Below are 24,889 nucleotides of genomic sequence, written 5' to 3' on the forward strand. Positions count from 1 at the left end.
TTTGTCCATTTGTCTGTCCATCCATGCATTACTCCATTCATCTATCCATCCATCCTTGTGCCCATCCATCCATCCATGTGCCCATCCATCCATCCATCCATCCATTACTCCATCAATCCATTCGTTCATGTGCCCGTCCATCAATCCATTATTCCATCCATCCATCCATCCATCCATCCATCCATCCATCCATCCATCCATCCATCCATCCATCCATCCATCCATCCATCCATCCATCCATCCATCCATCCATCCATGTGCCAAACTATCCATCTATCTTTCCATCCATGCATCCTTCTGCCCATCCATGTGCCTGTCCATCCACCCATCCATCTGTCCATCCATTTGTTCATTCATTTTTTAATTTCCAATAATCCACTGTTTGTTTCCATCTATGTCCAACATATTCATCTGTCCATCTGTCTGTCCATCCATGCTTTACTCCATTCATCCATCCATCTGTTCATTTGCCCATCCATCCATCCATTCATCCATCCATCCTTGTGCCCATCCATGTGCTTGTACATCCATCCATCATTGTGCCCATCCATCTTTCCGCCCATCTGTTTGTTCATTTGTTCTTTTCCAATATTCCTCTGTTTTTTTTTCCATCTGTCTGTCCATCGTAATCATCTGTCCATCTGTCTGTCTATTTCTGTATCAGTCTATCTACCCATTGATCTATCCATCTATCTATCAATCCGATAATTCTGTTTCCAATATTAATTTGTTCCCATCCACCTCTCTGTCCGACCGTCCAGTTATTCATCCTCCAGTTATTCATCTATTCGTCTGTCTGTTTGTCTATCCACCTATTTTTCCATCTATTTGCTTGTTTGTCTGTTCACCCATCAGTTCATTTGTCCATCTGTTTTTCCAACCATTCATTTATACATTCATCCTTCCATCTGTCAACCTTATTTAGTTCAGAATTTTTCTGAATTGCTTTAAAATTCTTTAGGCTGTATATAATTTAGTAGCAAACAGCAGAATGCACTTTGACACCTACTGCGAAGATGATCTAACTGTCAAGTAAAACTTAAGTGTATATGCAAGCGTGTGTCTCAGCATGCGAGTGTGTGGGATGTTTCAAGCTCAGCGTCATATGTGCTGTCACACTATAATTTAAGGAACTAAAAGCCCAGGGCCAGCAGACTGTCTAAAAGGCCATCTAAGAAAGAAAAAAACCTGCAAGCAATTGAGCTTCTGTGAGTTCTGTGCTTTAAACTCGCCAAACGTTGAATCAGTCCGACCGCTGTTCTGCTTGGAAACCTCGAGTCTGACAGAAAGAGTAACCCAAACACACCTCTCCCCAAACCAAAGGCGTTAATTAAGTTTAATTGTAGGATATTTCATAGTAACTAACTTTAATGGGTAACACTTGTCAAAGTCAAGTCCTGCACAGTTGGGTTTTGCTGCACAGTGCCAAAACTGTATGTCTTAGTGCGTGTGTGTGTTTTCCCTCGGGAGATCTCACATCATCTAAAATAGGGCTGGCCAGTATGACAGTGTATATATTGTTTCCGCGTTATACAAGTTGTCAATCGTAGATGTTCTTCTCCTTTTATAGTGTATCACAACATGTAAATAAGTGGGCATCTCGTGGAGTGTGTGTGAGCCTGAGATGAATGCTTGTAAGATCAGCAACCTGAGGTGAACTTTTACCTTTGTAGATAAACTTTTTTTCGCACTATTATAAACATCTGCTCTATTTAAGTTGTTTTTTTTTTTGTTTTTTTTTTACAATATCACACCCATTTTTATGAGATGAGAACCAATGTGAATGGAGTGTTAAGAATGTGAACGAATATTGGTGTGTCTGCATCTGTGTGTGTGTGTGTGTATTATATGTATAGAGCTAAATAACCATCATGAACACTTTTGGTTTGTTCGGCTGTGTCATTTCGACATGCTGCTCACTTTAAACTGTAGAGATGGTAAAACTGTTCTACCATTGTCAGTATGACTCAGTCCACTATTTGAGGGTGCCTACTAGGGCTGCACTATATCGAAATAATCTGATATTGCAATATTCTATTTTTCTGTGATGTGAATACAATTTCACAAGAGAGTTTGAATAGCACTTTTGACAGTTTCCTATGGAGCCTAACCTTATTAAGGTGCAGAAATTAAATAAAAAATAATTACATTTAAATAATAATAATTAAAAATAAAATAAAAAATTCTTTTCTTATTTTGTTTTGTCTCATTTCTTGTCCAAATATCTAAAAAAAAAAAAAAAATATATATATATATATATAAATATATATATATATATATATATATATATATATATATATATATATATATATATATATATATATATATATATATATATATATATAGATCAAGTAGATTTATGGTTTTGTTTTCAACTTAAGAAAAAAATAAGTCAACATCAAGTGTATTTCCTTAAAACAAGCAACATTATCTGCCAGTGGGGTAAGCAAAATAATCTTGGGTCTCACTTTATATTAAGTGGCCTTAACTAATATGTACCTACAGAGGAGTTAATAGTTTGTTACAATGTACTTATTGTGTAAATACATGTATTTATTGTGTACTTAAGTTATACATTAATGTAATTACATCTGTAATTAACTTTTTTAATTACATTTGTAAATACACTGCTGACCATTCCCTACACCTTAACCCACCATTAAACCTACCACACCACCAAACCTGTCCATAACCCAACCCCTATCCCAACTCAAGAGCACCACAAGTGTTCTCAAATACATTATGAACGCAGTAAGTATGTTGTATTTATTTTTTGATGTAAGTACATAGTAGTTAAGGATACTTAATATAAAGTGGGACCTAATCTTATTTTCACTTTGAAATCTAGATACTTGAACTAAAACATGACAAAAAGTAAAATATATAAAAATATATACATTTTTGGATAAATCGTGTATATATATATATATATATATATATATATATATATATATATATATATATATATATATATATATATATATATAAAATACAGTTATTGAATGCAAAGTTCAAGAGTTCTATGGCTTTGCGATATCGATGCTGAAACGATATATTGTGCAGCACTAATGCCTATACTATAGACTATGTTTTAGTTTGACTTTGTACGAGTTATTTAAGTTGACTGTAAGACTTACTCTCCTGGGCGTGATCTCTGTTACTCTCATTTTGGTTTTTTAACAGTTCCCTCCAACTGTCTGAGGCCTATGGGTTATTATATAAGGTAATATATGGGTTATACGAGCTATTTCTTCCCTTGCTCCTAAAATATACAACTCACTCCATTATAATATTAGGCATACGCAATCTTTTTCAAGTATTCCTCAATACTTGCTTTAATTTAGACTTGCCGATTTGTAAGGTAAATGTGTATTCTTACCCTTTTTTAATATTTAGAACATTCCGGGTATCTTTTATTTTATATCATTTTGTCTAACCTCTATATAATGTTTTTTTTCTTGTATCTTTTAAGCGTAAATTACTTTAAGATATAAGTTTTAAGGTGCTATATACAAATAAATTATTATTATTATTATTTTGTATCACAGAATAAAATATTTTTATGTAAACTTCATTCTGTTCACTTAAGTTTACTCTCAGGTTCTCTCAGGGTGTTTCCCAACACAGTTCCTGAAGGCCAGTGTTGGGAAGGTTACTTTGGAAATGTAATAGATTACAGATTACAAATTACCCTATTTAAAATGTAATAAGTTACTGTAATTTTTGATTACTTTATAAAAGTAAAGTAACTAATTACATTTGATTACTTTTTGATTACTTTTAATTTTCTAATAAACATTTTCAACTAAATAATTTTCAAACATTTATACAGAGCAGGAGTGAGCTTACAGTAGCTCTGTTTACTGTTAGAATCTCAAAAGCTTTCATCACCTAAATAAAATTAATTTAATTTATTTAAATTTAAAGTAGAGCCACCACAAAACCAGACCTTATCACAGAAACATGTTTACTGTTGTTACAAAATCACAATGTTAGTTAGTTGTGCAGGTGATTTATGTGGCATTTGCAATAAAAAAATACATCTAATTTTTGAAATTTTCATTTTTAAATCGAAGCCACTTCAATCCAAATCAATCACATCTTAGTGATCAATAAAACTGCCAATGAAACATATGAGGCAGAATTGTTCATTTCAATTATTAACTGTAAATAAAATGCTGTACCAAACAGGAATAAATTATAGTACATAACAGCAAAAACAAAAAAAAATCCAATAAAACCAGGTGTTACACATTTTAAACAGTATTGATCCGCGATCTGTAAATGTAGCTTGTGTGGACACTACTGCGCTACTTCACTAATAAAATAGCTTCGCTACTGTGAAAAGCTATTTGATTTTTTAGCGACGCTACCGTCACGCTACTGAGAAATGTAATTAAGCTAGCTACACTGGTAATGTGATAACATCACTTTGGCCAGAGGAGTCTGCTGGTGCGCTGAAATTCACAAATCGATAACTTTATAAATCATAATATATCATTAGAAATTAAAGGGTCTGTTTTTATTTCTGTACACTCACGATAACGACAAAAACATTTGCTTTTATAAAACAAAGAAACGCTAGCTTACATACCTGCAGATGCTTCCTCATGCTTTTCAATGGCAAGGAGGATTAGACATGGTGCGCCCATGGCCATTAATTTGATTTAACAGTAGGGGGGACAATAAATATAACATTTCTTATGAGCAATTTTTTAAGGATTTTTTGAAGGAGGCACAAATAATACAGCCGAATTGTACTTATATGTCTCCGCAGTTAAAAATGGTTTTATTGTTCATATTACAGCATGGAGACTACATCATTATGGTTATTTTCAAAGTTTTCCTCAGGTTCAATGACAGCAAATTTTTCTTGAAAACTATTTATTGCATTGTTTGTTGTGTTGTTTACAGTCAACAGACTGACTCCTGAAGCAGAATAAATGCAGGAAAAGACATTTTCCATACTCATAATAACTAACTGGTTTACATTACACTTGTTAAATTGAGAGATCATATTGTAAATTGGTGAGCCTGTGAGGTTCATCTGCTAAACAGCCACAACTCAGAAAACATTTAAAAAAAATTGTTCACCCCTAAAAGAATTGTCATTATCCCTTCAGTAAAGCACAACACCCTTACCTGACACTGTACATCTGACTGACCCTGCTCTGCCTGTTCCTCAATCAGTTCTTTCTCCTCTGCCTGTGATTGATAATGTGACATTAGTATTTTCATAAGCACTCATTGTGAAAGCCAAATTGCTTAATATGTGAACTTTTTGTACTTGGAGTTTTGCTGCACTGAAAAATGATCTTATGTCCATTTTCCATTTCTCTGTCATTTTATCATTGAGATAAAGTTGGTTTTATATTTGCACATTAAGTCTCTCATAATATAACCTCAGAAGAGTATTCATTGGAAATTCTAAATAGTAAAATTATATTAGCAGCCAACAACTATCAAAGTACAGCATTGTTTACAGTTAGTGTTAATATTATATTGGTTTACCTAAAGGTTCTATAAAGACGTTGCGACTGATACAAAATACAGCAGCCAGAGTTTTATTGAAATTGAAGACCCAAGAACATATCACACCAGCATTAATAGAATAAATTTTAGGATTCTTTTATTAGTTTATAAGGCACTACACAACATGACACCTTTCATACTTTTCTGACTGCTTATCAAAATATAATCCAAACCGTTTGCTATGCTCTTCTAGCACTCGACTTATAGAATTTCACTTTGTAAATCTGATGCAAACTGGCGGCACTTCTTTTAGTCACTATGCTGCAAAATCTTGGAATTGTCTCCCAAATTAAGTAAAAGAATCCCCCAGAATTTATTTTTAAAAAACTTGTTAAGAAGCACCTTTTTAAAATTGCGTATGAATATAAGTTTGTGAAGTTTATGCAATTTATCTATATCGTGTAGGTTTATGTACATATGCATGTACGGTGTGTGTGCATGTAAAGAATATTGTGTGTGATTGTGTAGATGTATGCATATATGTGAGTACATGTATGCTTTTATCTGAGTATATATTTTGCTTTAATTGTCTAATATACATTATTTTGTATTTGGTTTATTTTACAATGCCTGTTTGTTGTTTGTGAAGTGCCTTGAGTTCCATGTATGTAGGAAAAGTGCTATACAAATAAAATGTATTATTTTTATTATTATTAATGTTGTTTTGAAGTAAAACTTGCATGAGATTTCAGTTCAAATATTCAAAGTACCATGGTAAACAATGTATGAAGCTGTCAATGAATGAATGTGCGAATATAAAACCAACTTTACCTCAATCATTTTATCTAGTCCATGACACTGCAATGCAAGTTTATTCTGTAGCACATTTTATATACAATGCTAATTCAAAGTGCTTTACATAAAGAATGAAAAACTATCATAAAAATCATCACAACAATAAAAACAAGGACATTTTATATTTTAAATTAATTTAGTCACCTAAGAACAGAACTGAAATTGATTATACAAAAAATAAAGAGGGGCTTGTTTGGACGTAGCACAGTGCTCATTTAGCAAATCCACAGATAAACAATATGCTAATTGTGGCCGTTAATGTAAAGTTAACATTATGCTAAGTCTACACAAATGAAACAATGCACTTTGGCGTATTATTTTGCAGTGCGCCACTAACGTAACAAGCTAAACAAGCATACGTTAACTACATGAGTAATTTTAACCGCCAATACAGCAGATTCATGGACATCGGTAATCTGCATTTTTGCAAGTTTTTTTATAAATGATTCTGCATTAACTTTGAAGAGAATCGATTTATTTAATGTGATTAATACACCATACTTACTCTATTTCAACATCGACCTGTAGCCACACACCAAACTTCTGCGTCTGTCTGTCTGTGACTGTGTGTGACAGGCTGCGTGTACTTGTGGAGTAGGTGGATCAAACCACTATGAGGAAGCGGGGGTGAACTCTTTCTAAATGCATTTTAAATAATAAATGCGTTTTTTTTTCTACTTAGACAATTATTTTAGGTATACACACATATATTTTTCAAAATAGAGAGTGCGTTTATATATATATATATATTTATATATTTTATTTGGTGAGGAGGACAATGAACATGTTCCCCCCGGGATTTACGCCCGTGGTTGCGCCGCAAATCAAAAGAATCAGCGCTTGAATAAATGGCCTTAGCAGAAGCCATCGTGCATATCAAAAACAGGCAAAGCAATAGATTAATATTATTCAACATATTACAGAGATTTAAAGAAAAAATATTAGATGTAACCCCATTTGTAATTTTTAACATTTTCAAAAGTAACTGTAATTTAATTACACATTTTTCTTAGTAACTGTAACTAATTACTGTTACTTTTATTTTGTAATTAAATTACGTAACGGCGTTACATGTAACTAGTTACTCCCCAACACTGCTGAAGGCACACCAACCGTACATATTTTGGATGCCTCCTTTATCTGGCCTATTAACTTCAGGTTTTGGAGTCTCTTCTTATATTCTTATAAACTGATTCATGTGTGTTTGAGTAGTAAGAGGTTGAAAGTGTACTGTGCCTTCCGGAACAGGTTTGGGTAATATTTCATAGATGACCTAAACAGTTGGAATGGTCTCATTTAAAAAAAATAAAAATAAAATCATTACATTCTATTCACAGTCAATAATAATAATAATAATAATAATAATAATAATAATAATTAAAATAAAATATTCATATAAAATTTACCCTTTAAGTGATGTCTCAGATATTTTAGCTTCATAGTTAACCACATATATTAGGTTTAATTTATGCTGTCTGTCATAATTCTTCTTTTTCAGCGAGTGCCACATGTGCGGCAGCCTCTTGCCCCTGTGGTCATGGCTTGTGCTCTCAGCCCAGATTAAGTTCACTTCCACTCGATTTAGTTCCTCCAGATCAGGTTTTATTGCTCTCCACCCTTTGTTTACACACACAGCGTTTCACAAGACTTCAATTAGGATTTTAAGTTTCATCTGGCAGCGTGAATATTGACCTTGAGTCTCTCAGCACATATCAAATAGTGCCCTTCTCCGAATGAGTCTGGACTCACAGACACGATTTGCCCATAGGAGACGAGTTGGAAGGAGTCCTTTTTGGGTTTTTTTGCAGTTCGCGCCAAACTTATGGCTGACTACTTAGCAGCATCTCAATTTAATTACACCGCCCTTTCACGTTTTCCTTTCACACATTCTTTTATTCAGCCATAGTGTTTAATTATCTCTGGTATTATTTTACAAGAATGAAGACTTGACTGAGCCCTCAACCTCCTAATATCACAGTCAATCCAATTGAATGTGCTATATTGGCATGGCACGCTCTCTTTCATTTCATCAGCCAGAGTATTCCCTCACTGTCCACCCTCGTTTTCCACATCAAACGTAGTAGTGCCACATTTCTCTCTCCTCACCCTTTGGGTCCAGCTGGCAGCGGCGGCCTGTATGCCATATGGGCTTCTGCTATATATAGACCAGCACGCTCACGTTCTACTGTAAATCCCTTTACTCCTCCGCATCCTAGAAGGCTGATGAAGGTCATGAACTTTCACAACGTGCAGAACAACTAAATGTGTATGGAGGTTAAATCAGAGAGCGCAAAAAGGAGATAGATAAAGATTATGGACTCTTAATGTGTGTATGTACACCTTGGTCAATGGGCGCTCTGCTAATTCGTAGGATTAGGCAGCGTAATATGAAATTGTTTGTGTGGGGCTGGGATATGATCGAGGCTGTAGTTTTTTAAAGTAATTGTTTGGAGGAGAAGAAAGCAAGAGTCAGAAGGTTATCTTCCCTAAAAAGTTTTAATTTCCTGTGTTGCCTCTCTGTATGGTCGGTGAATTTTGACCTGTCGAAGTAAGGCTGTACAATATTTTGAAATAAAATTGTTGCGATATGGCTCAGTGAGATTTTAAGATAGCAAGGCTTGCAATTTAAATTAAAAAAATAAATGATGTGCAGTTTCAGACCTGAGTGCCATATTGTGTTTTCAACTGTGTTGTTCATGGTGTGATTGTTTCAGCGATTAAATGCAGGTGTAAATATCAGTATTGTAATTTGAGAGTTTTCATACAAATTATTTATACTATTTGAATTGTTTTTTTTAATTCTTTTTAAGCATTTATTTAACCTCTTAACTGTCATTTTATTCACATGTTCTACTTGAATGCTAGTCTTCAACGCTTTAGTGCACATGCTTAAGTTTGAATGGATGATTCTAGAAAATGTCAAATGTCAAATTGTGTAAAATTTGTTAATTAAATTCCTGTTTAAATAACTGAAATGTTTCAATTTCTTTTATCTTCATCGCTATCTTTTAGTTATTTTATTAATTTTTTATATTCAAGTTAGTTTAGTTGAACTAAAATTGATATGTTATGAATTACTCACTCTCATGTTGAGTAGGGCTGTGCAATAAAATTATTAAGTTATTTATTGACGATACACCATTGTCAATAATTAAAAAAAAAAAAAAGTTTGTTAAAAAGCAATGTAGTTTTATTAAAATGCAGCTGAATGAGTGCACACTTTGCCTGAATCTCAATCAGATGTTCTGAAGAATGAGTGCTGCAAGTGACAAGGAATCCGCCAATAAGCTTATACAGCTTACTCTCTGGTTGGGTTGCATCATCACCACCTCAGGTCAGAATAACATACGTGAATATGAGTGCCATGCCTAGCAGCAGTGAGGAGATTGTAATTAAGAAAGGATGGATCAGTTTGCCAGTGTGGCAGTTTTTTTTTTTTTTTTGACCAACACCCGAACAATGTTATGTGTATGTTTTGAAAAAAAAAAAAAATGTCCCAATTATTTACAATAACTATCTATACCAAATTTTTGTTGTATTACCCAGCCCTAGTCTTGAGACCCTTGATGTTAAAAAAAAAAAAAAAAAAAAAAAAATATATATATATATATATATATATATATATATATATATATATATATATATATATATAAAGTACAGAAAACCTAAAAAACTTCCTCAAAGTTAAGTTTAAGTTTATTTGTATAGCACTTTTCATAATAATTAATGTCTCAAAGCAGCTTTACAAAAGGTAAAAACAGACCACGTGCCTTCAGTGGTTCAATTAGTATATAAACAAGCTATGAGAATACTTTTGTGCACTCATAAAACAAATATAATGACTATTCAACAGAGTCTCCTTAGTGTCAGTATATTGTGCACATTCATAAGCACAATGCAGTGACGTTTAGCTCATGGATGTATGTGTGTGACTTTCTGTTTCCTTGATTGAAACAAAGTACAGGTGCATCCTAGTTAGTATGCCAGAAGTTCAACATGTGAATGTGTACCCTATACTGACTCTGAGAAGAAGAAACCAATAGAGTTAAACCACTGAATTCACATGGTCACTTTTGAGGGCTTTTTTTTTTTTTTGTACCTTTCTGGACTTCTGAAATTGTCTGGATTTTGGAATGTTTAGATTTCTGATTTCTGTTCCAAAAGAGGAACAAGGGCCTCAGGGGTTTGGAATGACATAAGGGTGAGTAATTAATAACATAATTTTCATTTTTTGGGAGAACTAACCCTATAAATCTGTCAAAAGTAATAGGAATTCTAAGCATAAAAAGTAACCTCTATTTTCTTTATCCCTCATCTCGAATAGTTCAGCCCTAAAAGCATGGTTGGTCAAATGAACGAACAGATGCATGAATGGATGTACAGTATGCACAGACAAATACATGAACAATTAAGCACAGAAACAGACAAACAGTTAAGGGTTATTTTAAGTGCACTAAATTTTTCTTTCCTCATTGTCTTTTTTTGTGGCAAACATTTATTTTCAATCAGCTTGCTTCATTATAAAGGGCACGAGGAGTGCTTTTATTCCAGAAGGAGTGCCAGAGTTTGGTGCAGACAGGCGAGATCGGGTGACTGAGTTTGAAATGGGGCAGAGATTCCATATATACTGACGTCCCACATGCACGCACGCACACACACACACACACACAGACAGGCACGAGATTCAGTTGGTGGAAAGATCTATTCAAGATGTTTATATTTTGGTAATTAATTAAATTTTCGGAGATAGATTCCTGGAATTTTTTTCTTTTAAAAAAAAAGTAAATTCTGTGTCCTTTATTAGCTCCAGCACACATGGTGGTAGAGGCCAGTCCAGGCACTCTTCCACCATTTTCAAAACTTCAAAAACGTACTCCAAATATAATATAATGTAGTTTATTTATTTATTTATTTATTTATTTCCCTTTCTAACAATGTAAACTTAATCGCTAGCTCACCTACTACAACACTGCAGTTATTATAGAGTTAAAGTCACTGTTAAAAAAATCTGCAGAATGGATGGTATGGTACAAAGCAGCTGTCGTTGACAATAGGAACAAATGCATTTCACAGTAAATTTTATTAATTTATAGTCACACATCAATGTTTTGAAGTACAAACATTTACACAATGTAGCATTGATATACAGACAAAAACCTAATATGTGGTTGAGAAAAGTCTTATATGATGAACCAGTATACAGTATGGATTGTATATTTTGACATGTGTATTTTATTTATACACACACACACACACACACTCACACACACACACACACACACACACACACACACACACACACACATACACACACACACACACACACACACACACACACACACACACAAACAAATAAATCACATGAGTAGCAGTGCGATATACCTGTATATCGGCACAGGCAGGAGGCGTGCAGTGTCCCACCAGTGACGATATACAGCCACATTGCACTGCTACGAGTGTAATATTGCAGTAATACAACGATTCAACAACATAATTGTGTATATTTAAAACAAAATCAAAAATAAAAATACTTTTGTATGAGGAACTATTTTCTTTTGCCATTTCTACAGCAGCTGACGTCAGAACAGGAAAACTCATTGCGATTTTGACATATGTCACTTTAGAGCTAGTATTTGAATGATGCTCCTGTATAATGTCTAAAGTGATGACAAATTTTTATTCAAAATTGTTACTCAATAGTGTAATATTCACGTAAGCACTGAATATTTGCGACTCTAATTTACGACTAGTAGAGGAGTTTACTAGCGATGGTTAACCTGTAATACGGCAACACGTTGTGGATTAAAAGCTGGAAGTTGTTGGTACTCACTGTCCTCCTTATTTACTTACTGCTCGCCCCGTGCAACAAATAAAGTTAAACGCAGAACAAGACAAATAGTGATTTTACTCACAATTTAAGACAATAAAACTGAACGGCATTAAATGCCACCAGTCTACAGACATTTCCCAGTATTTCCCTGTTGCAATCGGGAGATCACAATTATTAACGCCCAAAAAGCCAAAGCAAAGCAAACAGCACCAGATGTTAAGGATAAGGAAAAACGCTAAGCACATGCTGGGATTTCTTCTTTCTTTATGTTTACTGAGCTAGTCTGCAGTAACAAAAACAATAAGAAACAGCAGACTCATTAAAAACAACAGATGGCCAGAATCTCACACTCAATACACTACCATTATAAGGGATAAATAAACTAAAACATACAAAAGAGAGATTGACTCAGTCACTTACCAGTTTAACAGCACTTACGAGTGCTGTTATTTGCAGAATATTGCACAGCTATCAGCCAATCAGATTTTAGAACCAGACATATACATAGTACACAAACATACTGTATATATCATGTAAATAAAAATATTTTGGATGTGATTAATCACAATTAATTTTTGACCTGCACTAATATTATTGTAACTTACTTTTAACCGGGTAACCTAAAGCAGGTCGCACACCAGAAGCGCCGCTCGGCGCTGCGACACGGCGCGTACATGACAGTTTAAAGTATCACACACCAGACGCGCACATTCGAATGATATTTAACATGAAACTAATCAGATGGCGCTCTGTGGCGCGGCTGAAAAATGAACTGCGTCCTGAGCCGTCGCCGGGCGCCCCCGACAGCCGCCGACTTGCGGCGCCGGTGTGTGTATCCTGATAGGAACCTATGTTTAGAATTCTAAAATACATGGCACTGCGTGGCGCTTCTGGTGTGCGACCTGCTTTAGTGTTGAAATCACAGACGTCTTTGACAAAAGAGCTGAGCTTTTTTATTTTTTTTATCAATATTATTGAAATTGTAGGCTGTGATTTGATGTTTTATTTTTAAACACTTAACAGCTGTTTGATTTCTTTTTCTTAGAAAATGTAAAACTTTTTTTATAACTACTCACTGTATATTTCTGTTGAAACTGCCACAAAACATGAAATAATCAATGTAATTTAATTTGCAGGCATTCACAAATTTTTCATGAGCCTAGGTTGGAAGAACGGCGACTGCGAGATATTAAAACTGAAAAAAAAAAAATCAATAACTGTCGTCATACTGCACAGTATATCGTGAGTTGATGTTTTAAAGCACACAAATCTCATTTTCAATAGTTGTCTATGATTGTCCTTGATATATTAATCAATGCTCTTGTACATATAGATTTTTCCCACAGTTTCATATTTAATCCATTATAGAGTCATAATGCAGGTCCCATTCATCTGTCTGTTATAAGGATCACATTTAAGCCAAGAGAAAGAGAGAGAGATGATGGATATCTTATTATATCTGCCGGCCTGCATCGATTAATCTGTCACCATCGTTTGCTCTGTACATGCACATTGTTAGCATGGATATATGGCAAGGTGGTTTCTACTCTAAACACACACAGATGATTTGTGGACTGGATTATGGTATATCTCTGAACTGCTCCCCTGTTGTTCTGTGGTTCGAGGCTCCACACCAACACACACATGGAGCCAGTTTTGGAGGGGGAAGCATCCTGTCCAGTTTTATTGGTTGATCAGTGTGCCAAAAACACAGAACAGGCCTTCATTCTCTAGATAAAGGACATTACTGTCTTTAGTTTATTGTTATTGTCCAGACTTTTCATCACAGTAGTCTGGATACCAGAATTTACGGTTTCCACTGGATCTTAAAATGTCTTAAATCTCAAACCTAAATTTTAGGCCTTGAAAAGTCTTAAATCTACCAAAATATTGCGTTGTAGTTTAAAAAAAAAAAGTATTTTAACAGGTCTTTATTTGATCATTTATAGCTACCCAATCTGGCCATTAACACCCATACAATCACCAACAAACCATCTCAATGAAACTTTAAACTTTTTATTTAAAAATAGCATTTAATTACATCTCTTACAGTAACATTTGATTAAAAGTTCTCCATTTATTTACTGCTGAGGATACTGACCTGACCAATATTTTATATTATTACATTATTATTATTGTATTAATAAATGTGTTAAATTATAATAATTTTTTGATTTGTCAAGTAAAAATCTTTTCTAACTGGGATATTCAAAAAATATCCTTAGCATTTATCATTGGTCTTACAATGTCTTAAGTCTTAAATTTAACTTGGTGAAACCTGCAAAAACTCTGATAACAGTACTTTTTTTTTTTTTACTTAATATTATAATTTTAAAAAATATATAAATTTGTGTTATCGTTCCAAACACTTGCAATAACTGCTATAAAAGTAGAAATAGTTTAGTATAATGTACAATATAATTTTTTTTCCTAAAATATTATCTAATGTAAATAATAATAATTAAATTCATAAATAGTTTCCCAGTGTTGGGTGGCGGCTGGAAGGGCATCCGCCGTGTAAAACATATGCTGGATATGTTGGCGGTTCATTTTGCTGTGGCAACCCCTAATTAGTAGAATAAGAGACTAAGCCGAAAAGAAAGTGAATGAATGAGATTCATAAATAGACATATATGGAAGATTGTTAGTTTAATCAATCAATCAATCAATCAATCAATCAATCAATCAATCAATCAATCAATCAATCAATCAATCAATCAATTAATCAATTAATCAATTAATCAATCAATCAATAAATGTGACTTTTTTTTCCCTCATATGAGTCTGTTTCTCAGACTGTTTATTAAAGGATAGTTAACCTATCAATGAAAATTCTGCTATTATTTACTCACCATTGACTGTTCCAAGCCAGCTTGAGATTTTTTTTTTGTAAAACTAAATCTGTGGAAGTCAATGCTTACATGTTTCCAACATTCTTCAAAATATCTTATGTTTTGTTTAAACGAAGAAAGAAACTAAAATTGAATTGCAACAAGTGAATAGTGAGTAAATAATAGGGTTAAATTTTCATTTTTGTGTGTACTATCCCTTTAATTTTTTTTTTTTACTTTGACATTCATTCATTTATTATTTGTCCTTTGGCTTAGTCACTTTATTCCTTTGGGGTCGCCACAGTGGAATGAACCACCAACTATTCCAGCATATATTTTACACAGTGGATGCCTTACCAGCTGCAACTCAGCTCATTCACAGACATACACCAAGACCTTCTTGCTGTGAAGCGACAGTGATAACCCCTGAGCCACCGTGTTGCCCGACTCTACCTCGCAAAATTACACTGTAAAAATTTGTAATGTAAATGTAAAATTTCCTTCAAATGTATTAAAGGGGTGGTCCAGAATGTAATTTTAAGGCTTGGTTGTGTTTATAAGATGCAAAGCAATGTGTGCTTATGTTTCACTTGACGGAAATCGCGTAATTTTTTCATATATCTCACTTTGATTATACACAGCTACTCAGCTAACATGAAAACGACTGTCATATTTCCTAGTTCCTCTAAAAGGCCCGCCCTTAAGTGACTCTGATTGGTCATCGACATAATGTGCTGCTATTGGCGGATCGGCTCCACGTCACGCCCGTAAAAGCACACGCTTTTCTGCTGTGTAAACATGAAGTCAACCTCGCGCCCGCTCTCTAAAATAACATCTGACAAGTGTCTGTAACTAACGAGTGAAAAAGGGGTGCGGCTCCTTTAACAGCGTCTGTGTGTGCGTCTATGTGTGTGTTTGTGTGGTGTGAACTTTCTGTAACAAGCGCAAGAGCGCGGGACTTTCTTTTTCTCTGATGCTCGGATTAAGTTATTTTCTGTTATATATCGTGACAGAAGAATAAAGCACAAGATGTGAGATGCTACCTGTTGAGCCTTGATTTATTATTCTGCTGCGACCACTAGTCAGGTAAGCTAATCTGTGTTTTTTTAACTCTATGCGTCATGACGTCTTTCACGAGTATCCGGAATATGCAGGTGTAAGTAATATAAATCATCCACATATCTTTTGCGACTTCATTATCTGAGATGTGAAACACATGAAAAAGCCAAGACAATCAGTGCAGTCGCGCACACACATAAGAGATCGTGCTGGTGGAGTGAGTGTGTGTTTACAGGAGTTTGGCTGATAAATGTGAGTTTGTAGCTAAATCGTTTGCCCGCAAAGCAGCATTTCGCATTGTTTACATCATTGCTACAGCATACAGTTAACGCTAGACACTGTACATGTCATGATCAATTTTAAAAAATAAAAACACTTACTTGTAGATCACAACTTCTGCTTTGAGGAGATTTTAGCCGAATCCAGCACTGAACTTGGAGAGATTCAGGAGCTGTTTTGTCAAATCATGCTTGCTGAGTATTTTATAATTCTCTGGAAGTTAATTAATATTGAACTAAAGGCACTTCTGTCTTTGTGTCGTGTCCTTTGGAAGCCCAAATACAGAAACAGATGAAGCTCTGTGGAAACAGCCGTGTTTAGATGCATTTTTAGCTTCATCTCTGCTATAACGTTACAGCACCTCTGGCCACGGACCTTACCTGCATGCGCAGTGTGGGATGCGCAGTAAACGAACTTGTGATGTCACAGGGGGCGGAAGTATTTTTTTGTAGTCCCCAAAATTCGTTCATTGTAGGCTTTGCTAAGCTAACTCTGTAAAAACCAAGGTCTCCCTTAGCATTGAACTTAGAACTTTTTACATTCAGAGATGCTGTTTATTTTCACACAGCTACATTACACATCAACTAAAGTTTAAAATATGAGATCGTAGTGGACCACCCCTTTAAGTTTTCTAGTTTTATTTATAAAATTTTTTTTTTGAGTGTAGGCCTAAAACTCCTGTAGGCAGGAATTGGGAAACATTTCCTGTTGGCCAGACGCTATTTCTATTATTTTAATAGACTGTGAACAATTCAGTTTCTTGTATCAGTCATTATTTTATTATAATATTTTAACTGTCATTTTAACCTCACAGCATGTATTGTGCGCATTGGTACTTAAATTCTGTAAATAAAAATGATTAGCTAAAACACTTGATGACTTTAATCAAACATCCACAGACACAAAGAAAACATAAAATAGACTGTCTAATTGTAGAATTGAGGGGGTCACACTTTACAATAAGGTTCATTAGTTAATGTTAAATGATGCATTTACTAACATGAACAAACAATGAACAATACATTTACTACTGTAATTGTTCATGTTAGTTAACGTTAGTTAATGAAAATACAGTAGTTCATTGTTAGTTCATGTTAACTCGTGGTGCATTTACTAATGTGAACAAGCATGAACTTGGATGTTAATAATGCATTAGTAAATGTTCAATTATGATTAATAAATGCTGTAAATGTGTTGTTCATGATTAGTTTATGTTAGTAAATGCATTAACTAATGAACCTTATTGTAAAGTGTTACCATTGAGGGAAATAAACTACTGTAATTCAGGATCTTAATGTTGTCCTATTTAACTAAGTTTTACTTTTTCACTAGATGGCACGTTATGTTATTTAGTGGCGGCTGGGCAACTGAAAACAACCGTTCCTTATTTTGGTCTTGATTGTCATATTTGTGAAATAGGCCTGTTGGGACTCAAGTAAACATTGTTAAAAGTCAGAATTACACGACTACAATTACAAACTGTACATTTCAAAAGAAAAAAAGTCTGAGGCTGCATCCGAAATGGCCTACTACTCAGTAGGTACTGCATTTGAGTTTAAATGTACTACTCAGCCATTAGAAAAGTATGTTAGTATAAATGTCAGTAGTATAAATGGTACTTGGACGTATTACATCCTCCATTTTGTCATTATTACGTGACCTACCCACGTCAGTTGTGCCGCTTCACTCCCATTCATGAATTCTCTCTCGGTACATCATGGGACAGCTTAGCATCCATCTGATGTGCACTTCAGAATCTCGCCAGAATTAGAATGTCATCTAGGTACTTCTCACATACCGTTTTTCGAATTCTATGAATTTGGACATACTCCTCAGTTCGCTTACTGTTTGTACCGTATTTTATAGTATGCAAGTATGCAATTTCAGACGCAGCTTGAGGATCTAAACAAAAATGCAGAAATTTCATATTGTAAAATAATAATTGCACTTTACATCCCTGATCTGCTTTTGCCCATGGTCTCCTCTTGTGTTTAATTTCAAATCTAAAATTATAAATGGACAGGGTTGAAGCAACGTTAAGATGAGTTATTTAGATATTTTCCTGGTTGAACTCTGGCTTTATAGAGCAGCTCCTCCTGGTACAGTAAGTGGGCAGCAGCTGGTACACGGGGACAGAGATCACAGCAGTTTTCTCTGGATCAAACACACCGGGCACAATCAGCCCGAGAGGATCACGTTGCTTCTGCATTCCTCCAACGTTTGTAGAGGATTTCGAGCATAAAGGCAGATGTCTGTGAACTCTACTCGACTGAAGCCTGCAGACAAACGCACATCTGTCTGCACATCCCAGCACTTTCTCATCTTCTTAATCTAAATATAATTACTGCAGTCTGACCCAAACCATAACCAACAATTCTGTTGCTTTATTTTTATAGGATTAAGACTAAATGTACTGTATTTTGAGTTGATTATTTGGTTTAGTGTGAATTAAAACTGTGCAATCTGATTTTTAACTAATAATGGGCCCTATCATACACCCGGCGCAGTGAGGCGCAAGGCGCGGCGCAATAGTCTTTTGGTAGTTTCAGCTTGGCGCAAGAGTCGTTTTGAGGCGTTGCGCTACGCTGTTTAAATAGCAAATGCATTAGTGCTCATTTGTGCGCCCATATGCCATTCTGAGGCGCACTGCTGGCGCGTTGCTATTTTGAGAAACTATAATAGATTTTTCATTAGACCAAAACTAACCCGGTCTAAACTCCAGCGCAGAGTTGCGCCTCGCTTACGCACTGCTTAATACGCACAAGAGAGCAATAGGCAAATATCTTTACATATGAAAAAATGTAAATATTAAGGATATATATAGGATGCAATAAGAATAGATATAGGATATAAATATAAAGGATTAAAATAAAGCTTTTATGCCTTCATCTCGGGAGGCTTTTTCAGTTCAATCATAACAGTTTGCTTTTGTATAATGTTATTATTATTAGCAGTATTATTTATTATATCTATATTTATATTTGTTTTATTAAAAACAAGCTTAGATTTGCCCACCTGTCAGGTTTTAGACCATATGGGGCCCAGCATGTGTTTTAGGATATAACTCATGTTTTTGAGCAAATTTTGTTATTATTATTCATTTATTCGTTTGCTGGAAATTAGAACTAAATTTAGAAATAGTTTTGAAACGAATATTTGTGCTTAACAAACAAAATTATTTATTTATAGGCTAATTGATGTCTGTGCGTAAAGGTTTCCATATCCAAGAGCGAAATTGAAAGTAGTTTCATTATCTCTCATTCTCACGCAGTAGATGCTCTTTTTAACAGTTTTCTGTTAAAAAAAAAAAACTGTTAACTGTTTGCTTGTGAAATGCTCAGTTTTTCCACTTAGACTTACTTTGTGTCCTGTAAATAGCAAATGCGCTCTTGGCGTGACGCAGCTGGCTCTTAAAGGGAATGGGAGATGAGACTCTAATTGGTTTATTCTCAAAACACACCTATAACTCATTAAGAAAATAAACTCAACCCTTTTAGACCATGCGCCAAGGCCAAGGCAGATTTTTCGTCCTTAAATTAGCAAAAATGTGTCCTGACACGCCCTGAAAGCGTTTGCGCCCTGCGTTTCACGCTCTGCGCATGGACCGTCAAAATAGAGCCCATAGAGTGCATAATAATATTTCTTACGATAGGACTTAGTGAATGAATCTGGGTTATTATCAATAATAATCTAACATAAATCATTTGTGCATGTGAATTTTATATATTTATATAACATAAAACATAAAATAAAACACAATAAAAAATACATTACACATTTTACAAAAGTATCACTAAATAAGGAAATGTTTTCTTTGACTGAAGTGAACAATTTGAATTTAATTAATTGTTGCTTTTCAATTCAAATTTATATACATGTTAAATTTCCATTGAAGTAGTCATTTTTAATATAACTGTTAACAAACACATATTTCAAATGAATTTATTCAGCTATTACATTAATAAAGCCACAGTAAAGTAAAAATCTGTTTAAAATAAATAATTTGTAAATAAGTAGTTTTGACAATTATAAAAAAGGTTTTAACAGCTAATTTGTTTTAATCAGTATTTAATTTATTGTTATTATAATATGATCAAATATATGCAGCTTTGGTAATCAAACTTTAAAAATCCCCTAATTTAATAAAAAAATTAATTAAATTTTATTTAATGTAATAATCTAGCAATTTTTACAATGAATTTATTCTCATCAATTTTAATTTTTTTTTTAATTAAATTATTATTATAATTCAATCAAATAAATGCAGCTTTGGTGATCAGAATATACTTAAAAAAATTCTGACTCCAAATTTATTTAACTAAATTTAATTTAGATAAGTAAACAAAAATAAATAAATAAAGATTTTACAATTGTTATTCTAATCAATTTTATCGGTGATCGGAATAGACTTTAAAACAAATATTGACTTCAAATTTAGGTTATTTTAATTTAATTTGCTACCAGTTTTTATCATGTATTTTTTCTCATACATTTTTTTTATTGAATTATTGACATAATTAGTGGTCAGAATGTTCTTTAAAAGTCTTTTTGACTCCAAATTGAATATAATTTAAATAAACAAACATATAAATAAATAAATAAATAAATAAATAAATAAATAAATAAATAAATAAAGGTTTACAATTTTTTTATTCTAATCAATTTTAATTAATTTTTAATTTTGATTGGTGATCGGAATAGACTTTTTATTTTTATATTTAAATAAACAGCTTTTACAGTTTATTTAGGCAGTGGTTCAGTGAGTAGCGCCATCGCCTCACAACAAGAAGGTCGCTGGTTCAAGCCTTGGCTGGGTCAGTTGGCAAATCTGTGTGGAGTTTGCATGTTCTCGCCTTGATTGCGTGGGTTTCCTCCGGTTGCTCCGGTTTTCCCCACAAGTCCAAAGACATGAGTGTTAGGTGAATTGTGTAAGCTAAATTTTCCGTAGTGTGTGTGTGGGAATGAAAGTGTATGGGTGTTTCTCAGTGAAGGGTTTAAGGTGGAAGGGCATCCGCTGTGTATAACATATACTGCATAAGTTGGTGGTTCATTCCGCAGTGGCGACCCCAGATTAATAAAGAGACTAAGCCGAAAAGAAAATTAATGAATTATTTTTTTTAATCAAATTATTTTTTTTGATCAAGTAATGAGGCTTTGGTGATTGAAATACGCTTTTTTAAATAAATTCTACTGATTTCAAATTTTTGAACAATACAAGGTAAATTCAGCAAGTAATGAAGGAAAAAGACTGCCTGCAGCCACATTTTACATATCATTGAGCTAATGTTTATATTTGGTAGCCTTGCGCTGTCTATATGAGAATCTGAGCAGTTGTAATCTAGGAACATAGGCTATAGATGGATAGCTACAAACTGTAGTATGTGCAACCTTTGGGCCATTAATCAAACTTCATCTTGTGCATGTTGGAGGCATGAAAGCAGAATGCCACGACTGCACAATACAATCCTGTACTGCAAGATCATGCGTGATTACTAGTGTTGATGCATGGGGTTTGTTCTCTGGGTCAGCAGAATCTTTTTTGCCGTGCTTGGTGAGTGCTGTCATACACAACCAGACCTGATTCTAGTGCCAAACAGAGAAATACACAGGACAATGTAGGAAAAATGTTCTTCTTCATCTCTTTTTTTTTTTCATTCTCTGTCCCTGTCCTCGTCTCAGGGTGAAGTGATGCACATGTTTGAGCACACCTGTCTTAAAAACACACACACACACACACACACACACACACACACACACACACACACACACACACACACACACACACAAACACACACACACACACCTGCTCCACTCGTATATAATGATGTCACTCTTAAGTGCTCAAGATCAGCCTTATACAAGACCTGCAGCTGCAGATTTGACAGATGGGATAACAGGCAAAGATCTACTGACAACATAGATGCAGACGCTTCAGGTGTAGAGGAATTACACATTACAGTTAAAAAAAAGAGAGATGAAAATCTCTGCCTCTTGATGAGCACTTTAGAATAGATTTCCCTCATTGTAGAATCACTCAAATGATTTTGTCTGGAGATAGCCTGTCCAGCAGGGTCATCAAAACAATTGCTGTGAACATTTCAGAACTTAAATGTCAAGCTTGTGTTTTTGTTAACATTTTGTTTTGTGTGTTTTCATGACATTTTTAGAAATTGAAATGTTGGACATTATCTTCTGAGTGGATGAACATGTCTGATTCAGATATACATGTTGAATTGACTGCTTTGCTAAAGAAAATGCTAGAAATTAGTTAGAGTAGCTGACAGTTTCATTACTATAAAGGCTATAACTAATAGCAACCATATATTCATTTATTGTAAATCCTACAACCTGTATATAATGTTGATGGTACATCCAGCTGTAAAAATCACCATAGTTTTTCTATAACTGCACTTTATAACTTATACCTGTATCCTGCACTTGCTGCTATTGCACTGCTGGTTAGACCTAAACTGCATTTTGTTGCCTTGTACTTGTGTAATGACAATAAAGTTGAATCTAATCTAATCTAATAACTATTGCAAGAGCAAAACAGGTTTCTCATTGCCTTGTTTTTTCCCCACGTTTGAAAAATGTTCTCATTGCTTTATTTACACTTGCATTAATAAATAAGCTTTTCATTTTGTTGCCTAATTAGATTGTCAATGCCCTCCTCTATTTTTCTGTGTTTTTTTTAAGTATTATATGTATTAGAATTATTATATAAATAAAATATTCTAATGTTCCTCATGACTTTACTTGGGTGGGCCGCCCAGGTATATTAATAGCTGTCCAAATATATTTGGTGGTGACGCATCATAGATATATACATTAGATGTCGCCTGGCCTATTGTTGTCTATTGGATGGAATGCGTCAATAGCGCCGCCATCTTGGTACAGGGTAGCGCTCCTTTGAAATGAATGCGGGACCAAGGTACAGTGGAGGACTGTGGCCATCCAAAGCCAGAGATTTACACATATATCTATGATCAAGAGTTTTCCTGGATGTTAGTATGTAATTTTTTTTTCTAACTACGAAAATTCTAATTTTACATCACTACATTGATGGATCAGTGACCGCACGGGCATTCCTGACAAAAAGCTTGTGTTTGTGTGTACAGAAATGTACTATTCACCCTCCCTGTTAAATTTGATCTAATCTGTGTCCTGAAACACAGCTCCTCTCCTGCTTTCACTTCTCATACTGACGGAGGGAGCGATTCGTTTGTGAATGAATCCCCCGACAACTCTTTCACTTAGCCGACAATAATACAAGTTTCTGGCAGTGCAGCATCTCGTTGTCATATTGCTTTTGCATTGTTTGCTGATTTTATTCAACAAAACTAGCATAAGCCGAGTGTTTAGTGCGAGTTGGAGCTTCTTTGTCTTATGGTGAATGCAGTAAATGACTGTTATCATCAATAACGTTACCTGATTAGCACAAAAGTTCAGAACATACAAAAACAGAAAAAAACTTTATATTACCTATGAAATGTTCTACCTTTGTGCTTTGTTTTCTTTGTTTGTTTGTTACTACACCCATAGACAGCGCTAAAGTCCAACATCTTCACGTAATAACACTGTCTTGACTAGTGGGGTTGAATGACATTTGTCCTGGGAGCGCTGTACCAATGTGGCAGCGCTATTGACGCATGCTCAGGGTCCCTATGCGATATCTAGTGTATATATCTATGGTGACGCATAAATAATACTATTAGTATCACTCTTTTTTACTTTTTGAATCCTTTTAAGAACGCCAAACATTGGTGAACGATTAACCAGTGGCAAATCTTCTCTAGCTCTGCACGTTTTTTACTGTTGGTTCTCTGTGCACAAGAACAGTCAACACTCACACAATCTCACATGCTCTGCAGACCCACAGGGATGTGCCTTTCATGTCCAAATGTGTCCGACCGTGGTTTCTGAATCTCCTAAAAAATCTGGGATTCGGCTTTTACTTTCACTTTTTAAAGTTGCCATTACTTGTATGCGTCTTTGCAATATCTTTTCGCAGCTGAACTCGCGCACACAGCCACAAGAGAAACAATAAATGATGAATCATTTAATAAACAATATATTTTACAATATACTCGGAGATAACAAAATATACTGGCTGCAAAATATTTGTACACCATTAGAAATGACTAAATAACTAATTTGCCTTATTTAAAAAATCTACACTTTTATTCTAGCATTTATTATAATTTTGAGCAATAATGTCTATTTGTATTGCATTTTTCTGTTATTTTTTCTCATTTCTTCTATATTTTATTAATTTAATGATGTTAATATATTATATACTTTAACCATAAGGTCAGTGGGTGCACATTGCTCCTAAGTAGCATACAAGTAAAGCCTGGTTTATACTTCTGCGTCAAGTGACTGGCTTGACTCACGGTGCATGCAACGCGTGTAGCTGTGCGTTTATACTTCTGCGCGCTGTCTCTGTCGGTCTGCATTAACACTTCCAAAACGCTAGTTGGCAGTGAGGTGTTAATGTTCCTGAACACTTCCGGGATGTACAAGTGGTTAAAACTAGCTCATTTTGAGGCAGGAACCGGCGGAC

At 34.5% G+C, this 24,889-nt stretch overlaps 1 protein-coding gene and 3 long non-coding RNA genes across 20 annotated transcripts in view; 2 read left to right on the top strand and 2 right to left on the bottom strand.

Moving 5' to 3' along the window:
- LOC147842380 (uncharacterized) overlaps nucleotides 1–16,691 on the bottom strand; it is a 219,867-nt gene extending 203,176 nt beyond the window's left edge. Inside the window, exon 1 of the long non-coding RNA XR_015499625.1 lies at nucleotides 15,424–16,691. This is a non-coding gene — a long non-coding RNA (uncharacterized LOC147842380). The remainder of the gene's footprint in view (nucleotides 1–15,423) is intronic.
- Nucleotides 1–24,889, top strand: part of LOC141376138 (uncharacterized) — a 1,062,333-nt gene that overhangs the window by 248,421 nt on the left and 789,023 nt on the right. The window lies entirely within an intron of this gene.
- The window catches only part of LOC147842379 (uncharacterized), a 463,094-nt gene that overhangs the window by 209,056 nt on the left and 229,149 nt on the right, over nucleotides 1–24,889 (top strand). The gene's annotated exons all lie outside the window — the stretch shown is intronic.
- Nucleotides 3,901–6,499, bottom strand: LOC147842382 (uncharacterized). The gene is made up of 3 exons (XR_015499626.1): nucleotides 6,304–6,499; nucleotides 4,469–5,335; nucleotides 3,901–4,348 (listed from the first exon to the last, which is right to left on the bottom strand). It is a non-coding gene; the product is annotated as an uncharacterized LOC147842382 (long non-coding RNA).

This window comes from Danio rerio, chromosome 9, assembly GCF_052040795.2.
Source record: "Danio rerio strain M-AB ecotype USA chromosome 9, GRCz13ab, whole genome shotgun sequence".
NCBI classification, from domain to species: domain Eukaryota; kingdom Metazoa; phylum Chordata; class Actinopteri; order Cypriniformes; family Danionidae; genus Danio; species Danio rerio.